Here is a 17,745-nt window from a genome sequence, read left to right on the forward strand (position 1 = left end):
CCTCATTTGTTTTCTTACAACTCACACCTTCTCAACTCATATTTTAAAGTATTTGTCAATATGCTTCATCCAGTGCTGATTCTTGATATACTCCTCACTTTCATATCTGTCGCTCTTCTTTTTCATCTGCCTCAGGAAGAATCTATTTACTTCTACTATACTCTTGGTTTTATAGTGCTTTTAGTTCTCCCGTGTCTTTATATTGCTATATGCATTGATATATACGATTTGTGATTTCTGGGTTGTTGTTGGGTTTTATATCTTCCCTTATATTTCAAAGTCCTTGCTTCTTCTATAATCATTGTCATCTACAGTTAATGCTCTCTTCTATTTGCTATGATTTATACTCCCATTTCTAGTTCGGAGCTTTGTCCTTTCGTTTCTTCTTCTTGCGATTAAGCACCGCTTGTAATGGTCCAGAATTCGCAGATATAAATTTCGGAATGAACATTGTTAATGTTCTAGGAAGAAAATTGTAATGGCACGATCTTGACTTGTCAAATTACCAGAATACCTCGGAAAAGAGATCAAAGAGAATACAAGAGTCGTGTAACATAGCACATGATGACGTTATGATCTGTGAATCATCATGTTCCATTTAGAAACTCAGCATGAATTACTGTAATATAATCACGTTGATCAAGTGTCATTATATTATACTAACTCATGCTTCAGCTCCCAACACTTCTTCAAGAATATTCCTATTTTAAACTCGAATGTTTCAGAATTTAGAAACTAAAATAGTTTCTTTTATGATATAATACAGATAGCGCGAAGAGGTAAATGATTTCAGATAAGAATAATTATAAAAATATTTTCAAAAGTATGGATGATATTTATAATGAAAGATACGATGATATCTTAGAATGTCTAATATCAGAGGATGATGAAGGATATTGTTCGCAGGGGTTTAGAGTCAGTAGCAAGGTATTCGTTAATGACTTCAGCAAGTACTGAATCATTTGAATTCTTTGAAGGCAGGTTCAGCCTTTGTGATTTGTCCACATCCTCCTTCATACTTTGCTCAATCCGTTTTCCAGTTCTAAAGCTTCTCTTTTTCTGAGCTTTGCCAATATACTATCCTTTATCATCCAACTTTTTACTGTTAAGGTCGTCTACAGTTTTTGCTGCTTCATCAGCATTTTTCAAAATTTCGAGAACTGGTTCGCAGTTTAGGGTGTTTTTCAGAAATTTCTCATTCAAAGAATGTAAGTCTTGGAGGTAGACGTTGTGTGTATATGTAATTGTTGATGAAAATATGCTGCGAGGTTTCAAAATACTGATTGCTGATTCACAATAATTGGTATGGCAATTCTTGTTATAAGATACGAATGAGTATATGATAAGGTTTCGATAATTATAATGATTTTTTTTTTGGAAAGTCAAAGATCAATGAAGTTGATGGTAAGTTTATTGCTAATGTGGTGAATATAAACGATTCCCCGGTAACGTTGGCGAAAGGGCAACGTATCTATCGAGGTTATAATAAGACTTTTTGATTGAGAAGTTGAAGTTGACTTGCTGGAGCTGTGACAAAACTGTCTATTTTGAAACGGAATTGAAAAGTTATTTTAGCTAGTAAATGCCAAAGGGTCTAACACGGATACGTGTGGAACTATGACTTGGGTTTTGAGAGTTTTTCAGATGTATAACTGTGGGTAACATGTGGTTGGATCATCATCTCGATTGTTCCTTAGTTGAAGTGTCTTCAGGAATTTCGAAGGGTTTGAGCACATATTGTAATCGTTAATACATATGATGTTCTAACACAGTTTTGAAGTCGAAGTATAGCTTTGAAAGATATAGGAATCTAAGAGTGATGATACTGGTTATATTTCGAATTGAATTATGCGATTTCAAAATCAGAATATGTAATTGAATTTGAATGAGTATGATTGTTTTGATTTATATGAAAGAATGGATATTGTTGTGAAAGTAGGGAGTATAGTTGATGATTGGTGAATCAGTTTCGAAAAATGTAATATATTAATTGTGAATTTATATATCTCTCGGGTATTACCTACCCGTTAAAAAAAGTTTTCACAATTAATATTTTGTACAAAAGAAGTTTATTACAGTCTTTATGAAAATATATGTGTATATTTTCTTTAGATGTAATATAGATTTAATGAGTTAATATTAAATTAAACTCATTTGTTTTATGGTTGGAACTAGAATTGAGTAATCCCTAAAACTTTATAAATTGCATAAGTATTTCTTCAATAATATTGAAATTATGAATCATTACTTTGTTAGTTGTTGGTTTTCGTGAAATTCTTGTGAACTTCGCAAGGTACGAATGATGTTATTTGAAAAGTTTTGAGTACATCGATGATGAAAGTGTAAAATCAAACATATATTCGAATAATACACTTGATTTATTATGAATTGGATTTTTATTGAATTGAGACAGAGATTGTAATTAACGATGGTTAAGTTGCGGACGAAGGACGTACATCATTGCATATTTGTAATATGAATTAACTGAGTAGTTAAGATTCACACATAATAGCTTAGTACGGGAAGATTTATTATGGTTTAAAAATTTATACATATAAAATATACATATAAATCTTTCGATTGGAAATGAGTTAATACTTCATAACTCGTTGATACAATATATTTGTTGTTGATTCGTAATGATGTCCACAATGATTCTTGAACTGACAGAGTTTGTGATGTTACAGGTGCTGTTGATTCTGACGATACTGACGGTACTGACTGTGTTGATGATGCTACGGTCCTGTTGATACTGTTGGTAAAACAATTCTAGCTTGTAAATCGTACACCATTTTCGATCAAACTTTCTACTCTACCATCTCCGTTCACTCATCCGATTTACGGTCAGAATTAAATAGTCTCTAAGATTTTGGAGATTACATAACTGCCGCAGAGATATCTCTTCAATGAAGTTTATGAATTAATACTTCATCGTTTGTTGTTGTTGATATTCCTGGATATTTACAGGGCGTATGACGTTGATGTTTGAGATACAGATTGTGATGTTGCGGTGTGGGATGTGGATGTGGTTGTTGGTTGTGATGATGGTACTGTTGGTGTTGCTGATGGTGGTACTGTTTATGCTGCTGGTGCTGCTGCTGGTGTTTGTAACCTTTGCACCATATTCTCCAAAGCCACTACCCGAGCGCGAAGCTCGTTGACTTCTTCTATTACACCGGGGTGATTGTCGGTTCGGACGAGCGGATAAATAAAATCTAGAATTTGGTGTAGTATGTAATCGTGATGAGATACTCTAGAAATAAGAAAATGGTGTTTCGGATAGGTTCGCCGGTAAGTGCTTCAGGTTCTTCGCCAAGAGGGCAATGTGGTGGATGGAAGGGATCACCTTCTTCTTGTCTCCAATGATTAAGGAGGCTACGAACACATCCCCAATTCATCCAGAATAGATGATGACTAAATGGTTGATCCATTCCTGTCACACTGCTTTCGGAACTTGAGTGGGATTCCATTTCGGAATCCGAGGGACTTGAACTAATGACGAATTCCATTTCGTACGATTGAATAAAGTATTTTTCGATATGAAATGATTTTTCGGCTATCGGGTGGTATTCTAATTATATAGAGCAAAAGGTTTCGTAGATTACGGAGGAATTTACGGAATATGTCAGGCAAAGTTTACAGTAACAGATACGCTAAGATATGAATTAGCAGATACGCTAAGATATGAATTTTGTCTATACACTTTTCATGCAATCAATGCAATAAGATGTGTCTAGACTAAGAATGATAAGCAGGTAATTTCAGAAAAAATTGATGAGCAAAACTTTTGACATGCAGACACGGTCGAAGTCCAGACTCACTAATGCATCCTAACGACTATCAGTTAGACACACTAATGCAGACCTGGTTCGCTAAGACCACCGCTCTGATACCAACTGAAAGGACCCGTTCATATACATTATAAACGATTCACAATAGTTGATTACATCGCGAGGTATTTGACCTCTATATGATACATTTTACAAACATTGCATTCGTTTTTAAAAGACAAACTTTCTTTACAACGAAAGTTGACGGCATGCACACCATTTCATAATACATCCAACTATAATTGGCTTAATAATAATCTTGATGAACTCAATGACTCGAATGCAACGTCTTTCAAAATATGCCATGAATGACTCCAAGTAATATCCATAAAATGAGCTAATGCACAGCGAAAGATTTCTTTAATACCTGAGAATAAACATGCTTTAAAGTGTCAACCAAAAGGTTGGTGAGTTCATAGGTTTATCATAACAATCATTTCAATATATTAATAGACCACAAGATTTCCGTTTATAAATATATGTACACTCGCAAGTGTATAGAAGTATTCTATAAGTTGTAGGCACCCGGTAACAAGCCTTAACGTTCATGTTTTACCCTCTGAAGTACACCAGATCAGGTGTGTTTAAAATAACCTCGAAGTACTAAAGCATCCCATAGTCAGGATGGGGTTTGTCAGGCCCAATAGATCTATCTTTAGGATTCGCGCCTACCGTACATAGACACGTAGTTTATTGTTACCAAGCTAAGGGTATATTTCTGGTTTAAACCCACGTAGAATTAGTTTTAGTACTTGTGCCTATTTCGTAAAACATTTATAAAAACAGCGCATGTATTCTCAGTCCAAAAATATATAATGCAAAAGCATTTAAAAAGGGAGCATATGAAACTCACAATACTGTATTTCGTAGTAAAAATACATATAACGTCATTTAGCAAGTGCAAGGTTGGCCTCGGATTCACGAACGTATCAATATTGAGATTTAATATTGCAGGAAAGTACGTAGACGCAACGGAGATGATAAACACTAGATTGACCTCACGAGCATACCCATGAACCATACCCATCACCTCCATAGCTATAACCCATAATTTCCTTAGCTTCGGCTCATTCAAAAAAACTATTTTGAAATCACTCGGACAGCACTCCGTCATAATATTTTATGTATACTAATAATATCTTGAAATAATACAGAGCAAATATATATATATATAAATCGATTGAGAGAGTTTAGAGAAATATATTTTCAAGTTTCTATGAAATAATGAAACCTATTGAATTCTATTTATAATAGATTTTTGAATTATTAAAGTAAATTATTAAAGTATGAATTATTAAAGTGAATTATTAAAGTATGAATTATTAAAGTGAATTATTAAAGTATGAATTATTAAAGTAAATTATTAAAGTATGAATTATTAAAGTGAATTATTAAAGTATGAATTATTAAAGTGAATTATTAAAGTATAAATTATTAAAGTGAATTATTAAAGTTAAAGTAAAGTAAAAGTATAAAAACTATGTATGTATAATACGCGTATAAATATATATAATATTAATTTAAATCGTTATATATATTTAATGAAATAAAATATAAATATCGTTATATTTATTATACTGGTTAAGTAATGAGTAGTCAAAAGTGATTCTAGATATTTATAAAAGTTATATACGTTTTAATAATAAAGTTCTTTTTTAAACTGAAAACGTCTTTGTACGTTTGAAAATAGATTAATAGAATATTATGAAAACCAATTCTCCACTAACTTTTGTCTAACTTTCGTAAATGACACTTTTTGTTTTTATTTATAAATAGCTTTACAAATTATTCTGAATATCGTTAAGAGGAATAGATTTTCTCAAATCATAGTGGACCTCTCAACAGAGACTTGTAATCATAATTCAATGTTTCTGATAATTCAATCATTTAATATATTTTTTTTAATTTCGTCGAAAATTATATTGAAACAAATACGTTCGTGTAAAGTATTATACGTTTAATACTTTATTAATATTCTCAAGTTATAATATATATATACATATACATATCTATTTATATATAACGGTTCGTGAATCGTCAGAATTTGGTCGAGGTTATAATGAATGTATGAACACATTTTAAAATTCTTAAGATTTAACTTAACAAACTTTGCTTATCGTGTCAGAATAATATAAAGATTAAAGTTTAAATTTGGTCGGAAATTTCTGGGTCATCACAGAAGGCGTTATGAGGTTGCAGCATTGGGAGGATGAAACTGCGTGTCATATGTTTCCTATGGTACTGCAGAAAATGGCACGTGAATGGTTTGCTAGTTTGCCGCCAAGGAGTATTACCAGTTTTCTCGATTTGAGAGCAAAATTTGTGATGCAATACCAAAACCTTCGGAGCTGTACTCTGACTCATCTTGATGCACATGAGATCACAATGCATCATAATGAATCTTTGAGCAATTTTATGAAGCGTTATACACTTGAAGCACAGAAGATCCCTGATTGTCCAGAATCACAGCTTGTATCTGGCTTCATTTTTTGTCTGAACCAGCGACGGTTTAGTGCACTTGTTCATGCGTTACGGTATGACTTGCCAAAAACATTGCATCAGGCGTTGGAGGTAGCACAGAGGCATGTTCGAGCTGGTGAGCGTGGGTTAAACAAGTTTGAAACTGGTGGCAGTAGCAAGCTGCACAACGGAGGACGGTATTTTGACAGAAATCAGAGAAGGAATGATAATTCAAATGGAGGATGGAGAGGAAACAATCACCCTAATGATTTCCACCACAACAGAAGGCCAATCGAAAGGCACCCGTTGATAATGGCGCTTACTAAAACGCCGAAAGAGATCCTTTTCATTGAACCAATTCGGACCACTTTCACTGCTCCAGCACCTATGGAAGAGAGGGAGGGTCCAAAGAGTGAGTTGTGGTGTGATTTCCATGAGGCTTGGGGCCATGATACGGACAATTGCAAATCTTTGATGAGAAAAATTATAGCGAAAATCAAGGCAGGAGAATTGAATTATTTGTTGCCTGGCAAACAGTACAGGAGGAATGATCCTCGCAGGAAATTTGCGTGGCAAAGGAATGATGGTAGCAGAGGACGCCGTGGAGAGAACAGAAGAGAGCAGCATGGCGGAAGAGATAATCGGAACTAACCGCAGTACGGAGAACGGATCACAGAGCGTGAGACAACTCCAGAAGTTGTAATCAGGATGGTTTGGATTAATGATGGTCATTATGAAGAAGGTGAATCATCAAACAGCAATTTGGACAGCTGGAGATATGCCCCAATTATCTTTCAGCCAATTCAGAATTGGGCTTTGTCCGTCCAACCAGTGATCATTTCAGCAGAGATAGCAAATAAGTTTGTCGATTGTATCTACACAGATACAGGAAGTAAAGCTGACATCATCTACTGGCATTGTTTAAGAACTTTTCCAAGGCATGTGCAGAGCAGAGCTAGGCAAATGAGGTTGAAAGTTTCTGGACTAACAGGAGCACCGATAAATGCCATGGGGCAGATTCGTTTGGAAGTTGTTATGGGCACATTTCCACTATTGAGAGCAGAAAAGATTGACTTTACTATTCTAGATGGAAATTCTCGATTCAATGTCCTTTTTGGGCGGACATCGATAGCAAAATTTGGCGCCATAACATCAACAGCCCATGCAGAGGTCAGATTCCCCACTCCAAATGGAGTCACAGCCATACATTCACAGTATGTCCAGCCAACAAGGGAAAGATCAACATTTGCAAATGGGCCAGAAGGCAGAATGAATCAGAGAAGGCGTGATAGGTTATTCAGCGAGGAAGAAGTTCAGGAGTTTTTCATTCCGTAAGCAAGTGTGAAGGCCGGACAGCGCTGGGCGCTCGGCATATGAAGAAGCAATTTGTCAACAAGTTATCAAGAATAGTGTTTATCTTTTCAATAAAGAGCAGTTTCATTTAGCATTTCAATAAAAGCATTCTTTTACAATCGTTGTACTCATGCCTGTTTGGCATTTGAAGATCACATTTCGAATTATAAGATGAAGCAGCGTTTATCAAACTTACTGTGAACCATTGTGGTTATTTTGCAGTGCATACATTAGCAATTGCATACATTAAACATTCATGACGTACTAATTAGGCTTGATCCACCTAAAAGTTGTCATCAATCGTTTATGTACTGCACAGTACTGAACAATAATTTTATATTTTTCTTAAACAAAGTGCTGCCCGTGACAAATGTAAAACATTACATTTATAACCTGCCCACAGAAGGATCGTATTTTTAAATACCTCCGATGGTGGAATCTTTTGTGTCGGCCAGTAAAGGCACAAGGGATCGGCTAGAAAACGTTTAAAATTTACTAGAACGCACCGAGGCATGATACAAAACACAGATACTTGTCATGACAAACATTATAAAAAATTACTTCACAGAACGAAGTTATATATTTTATGTATGAAGGCAAAATAATTAGCAATTCTTCCTCATATACTTTATGACGGAAGGCATAAGACGGAGAGTTTATTGATTTATAGTCATTCTTCTAAAACACTTCATAATTCTTCCTCATTAATTTTATGATGGAAGGCGTAATCAGACATCGTATTCTTGATACTGCAAGGCATTTACATATGAGTTACCTTATGCACTTTTCAAAATGATTTGCTCAAATTATACACTGTACAATTGTGTATAGAAATTTTATGCTCAGGTGCATAATTGATTGGTTTTAAAGCGTTAAGCATAAAAATATTTGCAACAAGCATATAAGCACACATAGTCATCACAATAAAGTCAGTATATATATATATAATGTTAAAGTCAGTAAGAAATTTATTACAAAACATTGTTTGAAATTTTTACAAAGATCAATTAAACTGTACGCCAAGCACATCTTGAGCAGAAGAGTCTTCTTTGCTGCATACTTCATCATAAACATTTATCTTCAGATTTATCAATTTGTTCTTGGCCTCATCAACTTTTTCTTGAGTACCAGGAGGCATAAGTTTGGCAATGGCAGCAGAAGGAGTTTGGTTGGGAGCAAGGCGTTTGAACAGCTTGTCGGTCACATCAGCAATAGCATGGGCGCAGGCAGCATCAACATAATCATTGTAGGGATTCCCTACAAGACTGGACCCAAGCACCTTAGCTATCAGACCTGGCATACCTTTCTTAAGCTCAGCAAAATTGCCCTCGCCTTTCTCCACCCTCCGGAGTAGCTCAGCAGACTTCTCTCTATCTGCACTCAGCTGTTTCTCCAGCTCACCCACTTTCACCTGCTCAGCATCCTTTTCCCCTTGCAGAACAGCAACAACATCTTGAGCACTTTTTAACTCAACTTCTTTAGCCTTTATTATTTTCTGCGCATCATTTAAGGCACGCTCAGCATCAGCAGCTCTTTTACGAGCATTTGCACTTTCAGCTATGTCTTTACGAGCAAAGGCAAGAATAGACTCTTGATGTTCCTGCAGTTGCAGCACAGAGTCCAGGTGGTTGGTTAGCAATACATGAGCTGCCATAGTTGATTCCCTGAGTTGATGAGAACGAAGAGCAGAGAATTGGGGTTTCAGCTCAGGGATAACACAACCCTGTACATCAATAAAATTTTATGAGTTATTTCAAGCAGCTCACATCAATAAATTACAAGCATATATATGCAGAGGGTCTTATCGTTCATACCTGAATAAGAGTTGCAAATTCTTTATCTTTAGTGGCGGGGTTTGCAATGATGGCTTGCAAAGCCCTCACATGAGCAGGAAGAGTTGGCTCTTGAACATTGGAGGAGGTGACAGCAGGATTAGTGATATTAGGAAGAGGAGAATCATAAGCAGAGTTGCCTTCAGGCCTATCTTCATGAAATTCAGATTCATCAAAGGGGGCAAAGTTTGGGTCAGGAATTTTCAGGCCCTTCTCTCTTTCACTTTCAAGATTCCTCTCCGGCCTCCGGTCACCGCCCTCCGTAGCCTTCCCTTGGCTATCATCCGACTCTGCTAAAATTACTAACAAAAACAAATTAGTATTATGAACAAACATAACAGTTATAAGCAAAAACATGTGCATTTTCAAAAGAGAGCAGAATGGACATACTTCTCCTACGTTTTTGCTTGTTGCCCTCCTCAGTACTATTTACCCTTTTAGAGCCTATGCTCTTCTTTCTTGTCTCTTGGATTGGAGGAGGAGTAGGGTTGGTTTCACCCGTAATGTCAACTGATGCTGATGTTTGCTGATAGGCGGTGGTGGTATCATCCGTTATCCACTCAGTGTCTGTATGATCAGACCCAGATTCGCTGTCTGAGCTGCTCACAGCAATTTCTTTCCCCTTTTCAGCATCAGCAGTAGCTTTAGCTTCAGCTGCAACTCTCTCCGCCTCAAGCTCTTCAACAGTTTTGTCACGAGCAGTGACCTCCATATCATCATCAAGATCAGGGGATAAAAGAGCAGAGCGGACCTGCATCACGGAGTTGCCTGCAAAGATTACATATTAATAGCAATATATATATATATAATAGGATGATCATATCACATCCTACCCTGTTTTTTCTCACGAAGTACTGGCACAGAATTGCTTGGCCATTCTTGGCTCACTTTGCACAGCACAAGGATTCCCTCATACCTTTCGTATGATCTGGGTGGAATACGGAGTCCTTTCAAGCTATTTACTATCCGCTGTTCTGCGGGAGAAATTTTAACACCCTTTCCTATGCCAGCATCAATAGCACCCCACTCCCGGACAACGGAGTATTCCTCCGGAATAACAGTTTCATCAACAAAGAAAAATGGACTTTTCTAGTCCTTCAAGTTTGAAACTCTATTTAGACCAACAAAATGATTATTTTTCTTACTATCAATAGTAAGCCAGCAATCGCTAATTGTGTGGATTCTAAACAAAGAGATAAAAACATTAATGCGAGGCTTTATATTAATAGCATTGCAGTACATTTCAAAAAGGATGATTTTTTGAAGACCATGGGGATGTATCTGACTAAGACAGGCCCCGTAATATCTAAGAAGGCGAAGAAGAAAGTTAGTAAGGGGAACACGGAGGTGGCCGTGGGTAATTTGTAAAGCGTATAAAGTAATTTTCCCCTCAGGAGGGTTGTCAGCAGTTTGTCCGATGGTGGGAAGAACAGGGTTGTATTGATTGAGATGGCGAAAGGCAATCTTTAATCCATCTAAATATTCACTAGTCAATGATGAAGCCATCGTGCTAACTTCTGGAATGTCAACAGTATTTGATGAAGAAGGCTTGGCGTGTTCTTGGCCAGTACTCCGTGAAGAAGCCATGATAATACAGTAACAGATATCAACAAGAAGAAAATAGCAGTAAGATGAAGTGTACTGACTTTGAAAGATGGTAAACCTTAAAAAGTTGAAGATTGAAGAAGGCGATGAAGATTTGGGAGAAATATGCTTTTTAGATCTTGGCAACGGTAAAAAAGTGATGGTAACAGGGTTATGACGGTTTTTATAGGGGGTTCATCGGTGCAATTTTTATGGCCATGATAGAGACACGTGTATGGGTGAGTTTAAACGAAGGGTACGAATTAATACTTTTTACAACTGGAGGCGCGTGGATGATCTCAGCCGTAAGAAGACAATCATAAAAGTGTTAGTAAAATTCGTCTGCATTTAATGCCTAAAATGTTTTCCCCGATGCAAGTGGGCAATGAACAGGCTGGTTTGGCATGCGTTATCAAAAGTTTAACAACTTAATCATTTTTCAAATGCTTAAGTCCTTAAACTGGGGGGACTTAATGGTGTATCCTATCGTATACACACATAAAAGGCATAATGGTTGTATAAAAATAGCATCAGGAAGGCTGGAAACAACGGTTTTGTGGAGTTAACCGTTCAGCATTTTCCGCCTAGCGCATAAGCCCTGGCCGGAGAGCGCCGTATTTAGCATAAATTTCGGAGCACATGTAACAGAACGTATCATCATCTGACACGTGTCCCCAAAAAATCTGGTAGATCTGACACTATAAATAGACCCCTTGGGTCGTCATTTTACACAAGTTCAGATATTCTGACAACTTTGAGAGCTGAGACTTCACTTCTCTTTCTCTCTCTACTTTCTCTCACTAGAAGTCATCCGGCTAGCACTCTTACGCTCTACGGACGACAGATTGATTAAGCCACCCCACAAGTTTCTACACTTGTGAACCGGGTCTGCAGGGATTATTTCCCGAGGGTAAAAATCAATCGGCAATACTCTGCCCTCCTAAAGCTAGATCACTTCTAGTCTCTTGTTGACATACTAAGCCTTACCTCATAAGGAAATAGGTGTTAACAATATCTTTAAATCGTCTATCCCACTCTTGTGTATCATACTCTTGTTCCGATACATCTTTTTCGGTACTGTAAACAATCTCATCTTGGCCGATCACAGCCCTCTGAGACATTTTTCCTCTCAGACATTTCTCCAGCACTAAGAATCTGTAGAAATCATACATAATTAAAAAGTCAAACTTGATGATAATCAGAACAGCAAAAGCAATAAAGCAATAATATTTCTGGTATTAAGAAAATGAAATGATTATGGAAATTTATTTCATAAAAAGTAAATATATCGTATAACCATTGATGTATTATTACCTTTTGTCTGAGGAAGTTATCGGGGAAATTAAGCGCTTGTGCACGCAGCTCTCTAGTTCGGTTTCTTTTTTCTATTAAAGCATTTGTTTTTTGAGCTTAAAACTATCGGGCCAAAGGGACAACAAAAAAGGAGGTAGCATACAACAGTGCAAGTTCACAATGTGTTAATTAACTTTATTAAACATTTTTAGACATCATTACAAAACATAACCCAGATTTACCGGTTCACATAAATGGGTTGGAATTGTTCTTTTTTAACTGAAGAAGAGGGAAATTTTAATCACAATGAAATGAATCCATCTGATTCGATTATCTTTTTATCCCCACAAACAATCACACAAACGTATTAGAAAATTGAGAAAAAATAATAATCCAGAACAAAAATAAATAAATAAACGTACTTGAGCAAGGCACCAAGGACAATCACCCCAAACAGATTAATCCTACCCGAACTACCGACCCTTGCCCTTTCTGTGTTGCTAGTTTTACTGCAAGATGAGAACCAACACATTTCAAAAGGCTGAAAATAAACAATGTAATTTAGAGGTAGCAATTTCAACCCATATACTTATGGATGGGTCAGCACATGTGGTTTTCTATCACAAACGGGTCAAATCACAAAAAGGTCCGTTTCAAGCACATTCACTAACCCGCACTACCTGCCCATCTTGCTATGTATGCAAAGAATGAAAAACTAAACAAATTATAAGACCTAAATGCCCATTTTTTTCCTTTAGAAACATAGTGCCTCCTACCCTAAATTGCCTCCCCAAGTCTTTAGATTTATCCTTCTCTGAAGCAGTTGTACGTTGAACTGATGGAAAGCTGTACAAGATATTTCTATGCACAAAAAAAATGAGATTAGACAAATAACACAACAGTGTTATATCTTAGCAAATGGAAAGTACATAACTCAGTTGACTTATATCCTTAGCAAATGGACTAAGTGTAAGTATAAATAAAACTGAAGTAAAATTAGTACAAATATATCGGAATAATGTCCACGTTTGGAAATTTTTTTTAACTGAACATATATAATTCAAACTTCATCAAAAATAATTATCAACTGTAGTCTATATATCTAATAATTAAATAACTAACCTGATACGGTAACGAACACCATCAAATTCAACCCAGTGGCAATCCAACTCGACTCCTTTATCAATACTGTAAAATCAAGACAGAGAACGTTAATACGACAGATAGTAGAAGATCATATATCGATCCACAAGACATTCACAGAAAAAACAAAATGACCCAAAAATTCAAACATACCAAATCATATACTATAGCAAACAGGATTCAAACATACAAAATCATTTAAATGTGTGCGCACACCCAACTGATTTCTGTTTTCTCACCTTTTGACCAAAAAGTTACATGACCCATTTTGACCGGAAAACTTAACCAATTGACCTGAAAAATTTCAGAACTACTTAAAAACATATTTCAGGCACACTCACAAAATATCTTTACAATCAGGTCAAATCTGACCCGAATCTGACCAGGTTGACACCTTTTGACCTGTTACATATTTCGACCCGAAAACACATTCAGTAACACTGAAAATTTACATAGATACTTAATAATATATTTTGGGCCTACTCATAAAATATATATTTACAATCGGTTCAAATCTGAGAGGAATTTGACAAAGTTGACACCTTTGACCCGTTAGTATTCTGACCTGAAAATACACCCTAATGACCTAAAAATATGCAGAGATACTTAATAACACATTTTGGGCCTAGACCATATATATATATATATATATATATATATATATATATATATATATATATATATATATATATATATATATATATATATATATATATATATATATATATATATATATGAAGCTTAATACAGCGAGACCAAATCATATTCAAGATTAGAACAACTCAAACATAAGCTAAAAATATCAATGAGTAAAGAGCAATGAAATACCTTTAGCAAGTATATATCAATGAGTATCCTCCTTTCTATTTGATAGATACTTTCTATGAAATTAAAATTCAAAAGGCTAACACCCCAATGCCCATATACCGGTAAAACTTGCAACAAATTATTGTATTGTTTTCAATTGAAGATGATCACTCCAAATGATGAAGAAATTCATGAAAACTATAAATGATAGTCTTTAATCCTTCAAATCATTAAAAAATTGGATGTAGTTCAAGTAGCTAATGACCCAAGAACTTAGTATATGAAACAACTGTAACGCTAGTTCTATCTAAAAGCTTGTCTTGCATCACAATTCAAAAAACTACATAAAAACGACAACAAAATTATTTTTACTTTATATTGTACTAACTAATAACTAATAAAACTTAAAAAACACTCAGGCCGGCTGCTTTGACAATATTAAATGTATATTATGTTTACATCCTCAATATTATACACAATACACAATTATTATAATAAAAGTATTGATTACTAAGCCTAAAATGAATGGACATGGTTCAGACTTATGCGTTGTAGTATCGAAAGGACCTCCCTTTTTAGTTTTCACTTCATACGTACCAGCAAAATGTCATCTGTATCACAAAGAATGGACATGGATATGACCCCGATAGTAATTAAATATAAAATATTAAAATGAGCATGAAGAACACCATAAATAATTTCAATATTCGTCGACAGCTTGATTAAAATGAGTATGAAGAATATCGATCAAATAAATTACTCATTTGACCAGTTTGAAAGTAACATAAGGTAAAATGGATTAAATACAAACTTAATCATTGAAAGCTAAATTACCAAATTCCCGAAAAACATACATCAAGATCTGGAACCATATATTCTTTTGACAAGCTTAATCATTCAAATATCCCTTCTTCAGCCTCTGTTAGAAATGTGTATTTTTACACCATGATTGATCAACTTTACACCTGAGCAGCCTTGCAAAAATAAATTTACATATACTTCAATAAACAGCCCCTTTTCGTGTTAAATAAATAGAAAACTGTGAATATCAATTCATATGATAAATGCCGAATTTCGAAGATAGAAAAAAGAACGCGTTCACTTGAGGTTCGCTAAAAATGTCTGAATGTGAATTATCTTCAGTTAACATTTGCAGCTCGACAATGATGGTATGAAAAAGACATATAAAGGATCAAATATTTTAGATTGCAATTCGATGAAAAATATGAACAAATTAAATTGAACAATTCAAATATATGATCAAATACATAAACTTAATCAACCTTTGTTACTCGTAGTAAACAACATACCTGAGACTTAATCCACCTTTGTTAGTAAACAACATACCTGAGCAAGATTAATGAAGAATTGACGGTTTATTGAGCGAGACTCGTGATTGTTGATCTATTCCCATAAATTAATGAGTAAACAACATACATGAGCGAGAATAATAAAGAATTGACGGTTCTGAGAGGAAACTTACTTTATGCTTTTTTAAGCCCTAATCAGGCTGATATTCTTGGATCTCAATTACATGACGGTTGTGAAAGTAGCCATTCAAACCGTAAAGGAGATGATGTTACCAGGATGCAATCGACATAAATTAATAAATTAGGGTTTGTAGCAGATGGATTAGATGGATTGTGGTTGGGGCAAAGGAGATGATAATCGTTGTTTTTTTTCTGTGTTAGTTTTGGTTGTGGATTTGAGATGCCAGCTTATGCTTATATAGTGTTAATTGTGATTAATTAACAATAATCCACATCAGCACTTAGGGTTAAGATGCAATTTGGGACTGCCACGTTGGATTTTTCTTAGAGATTTATAAGATGTAATAGATAGAATAGATATATATGATTTTTTTTACACAATTAAAGTTATATGTATGTTGTAATATACAAAATATATATAAATATTAAATATTTAAATATGTTATCATATAATATTAGTATTAAATAATTAATAATATGTAACATTGTTATATTAAATTTAATTACAAGATAAAATATAGTTAATATGTTACTTCCATTAGTAATATTGAGATCAGTATTATTAATATTATTAATTTAATATATAGTATATAAATGAGATTTGATAAACACAATTTGTAATATCAATATTACTAGCATTACTCTCATTATTATTACTAATATTAATATTATTATTTGGATTACAAATATTATTATATATAGATATAAAAATTTAAACATGTAACTTGATATTACTAGTATTATCATTAAAAATCAGTATTATCATTACAACAACAACAAAAATAATTATTATATCAGTATTTTCTATAACATTTTATTATTTGATATTAATATTATTTATATTATAATATAATTAATTTCCTTATTGTTATTAGTATTTTATTAAATATTTATAATTATTAGTTAAAAATTAGGATGGAAACAATCTGATTGAAAATCAACAACAGGATACTAGTACGAATCGGTTGAAAATTCAATATCTGACTTCTCTTTAGTTTTATTTTATTTACATTTTTGTCTTCTCCAATTGTATGGAATATTTCTTGTCTGCCAATTTGTTACGGGTCAGTTTCCATTACCAAATCCAAACAATTATGATCACTTATAACTGCTACACCGAGTCTTCAACCATATAAGGCTCCTTCTGCAATTCAAGATTGAAAAACAGAAAATAAAATATAAATAAAAGAAAACCCTTTCATTATATGTTCTTCTTCTTTTTAACCAAATATCGAATTCGAGTCTTATTCAAAAATCTAATAATGTAATTCTATTAGAAGGGGTTCATTTAATCTATCTGTAAAGTCCCAAGTCTCAATTTTAACTAACGAATTCGAATTTCGGAGTCAAACTTCTAAATACAAAAGTCAACTGTTTTGTTCTTGAAGAAATTCGAGTTTGTTGTTGTGAATCACTTGCAATTTACAATACCAATGGTTTATAGGAGTGGATTAAAATCTATTTTATTTTATAAGCTTGGTCTCAAACTTTCTCTAATTCGATTTCAATTATTTTTTTCTTGCAAAACAGCAACTGCAGCAACATACTTTATATTTTTTTTTCGTTTGCCTTGTTTATAAATAACACAATTTTATGTTATACAAGTTGTTTATAAGTCTTAAACAAAACTGTGAAATTGTTATCATAATCTTTGTGACATTTTGGTTATATGGGTTGCAAATATATTCAGAAAATGGGCAACAGCCCAATGGTCTTGAGTGTTAGCGGGTGTACGAGAGGTCGGGGGTTCGAATCTTGTTCGCGGCAGTTTCTTTTTAAGGCCTCTTTTGAGGTAGTTTCTATATCAAAATTTTTATTTTTATTTTTATTATTATTATTATTATTATATTTATTATTATTATTATTATTATTATTATTATTATTATTATTATTATTATTATCATCATTATTATTATTATTATGGTTGTTGTTATTGTTGTTATTATTATTATT

This window comes from Rutidosis leptorrhynchoides, chromosome 3, assembly GCF_046630445.1.
Source record: "Rutidosis leptorrhynchoides isolate AG116_Rl617_1_P2 chromosome 3, CSIRO_AGI_Rlap_v1, whole genome shotgun sequence".
Lineage (NCBI taxonomy): Eukaryota > Viridiplantae > Streptophyta > Magnoliopsida > Asterales > Asteraceae > Rutidosis > Rutidosis leptorrhynchoides.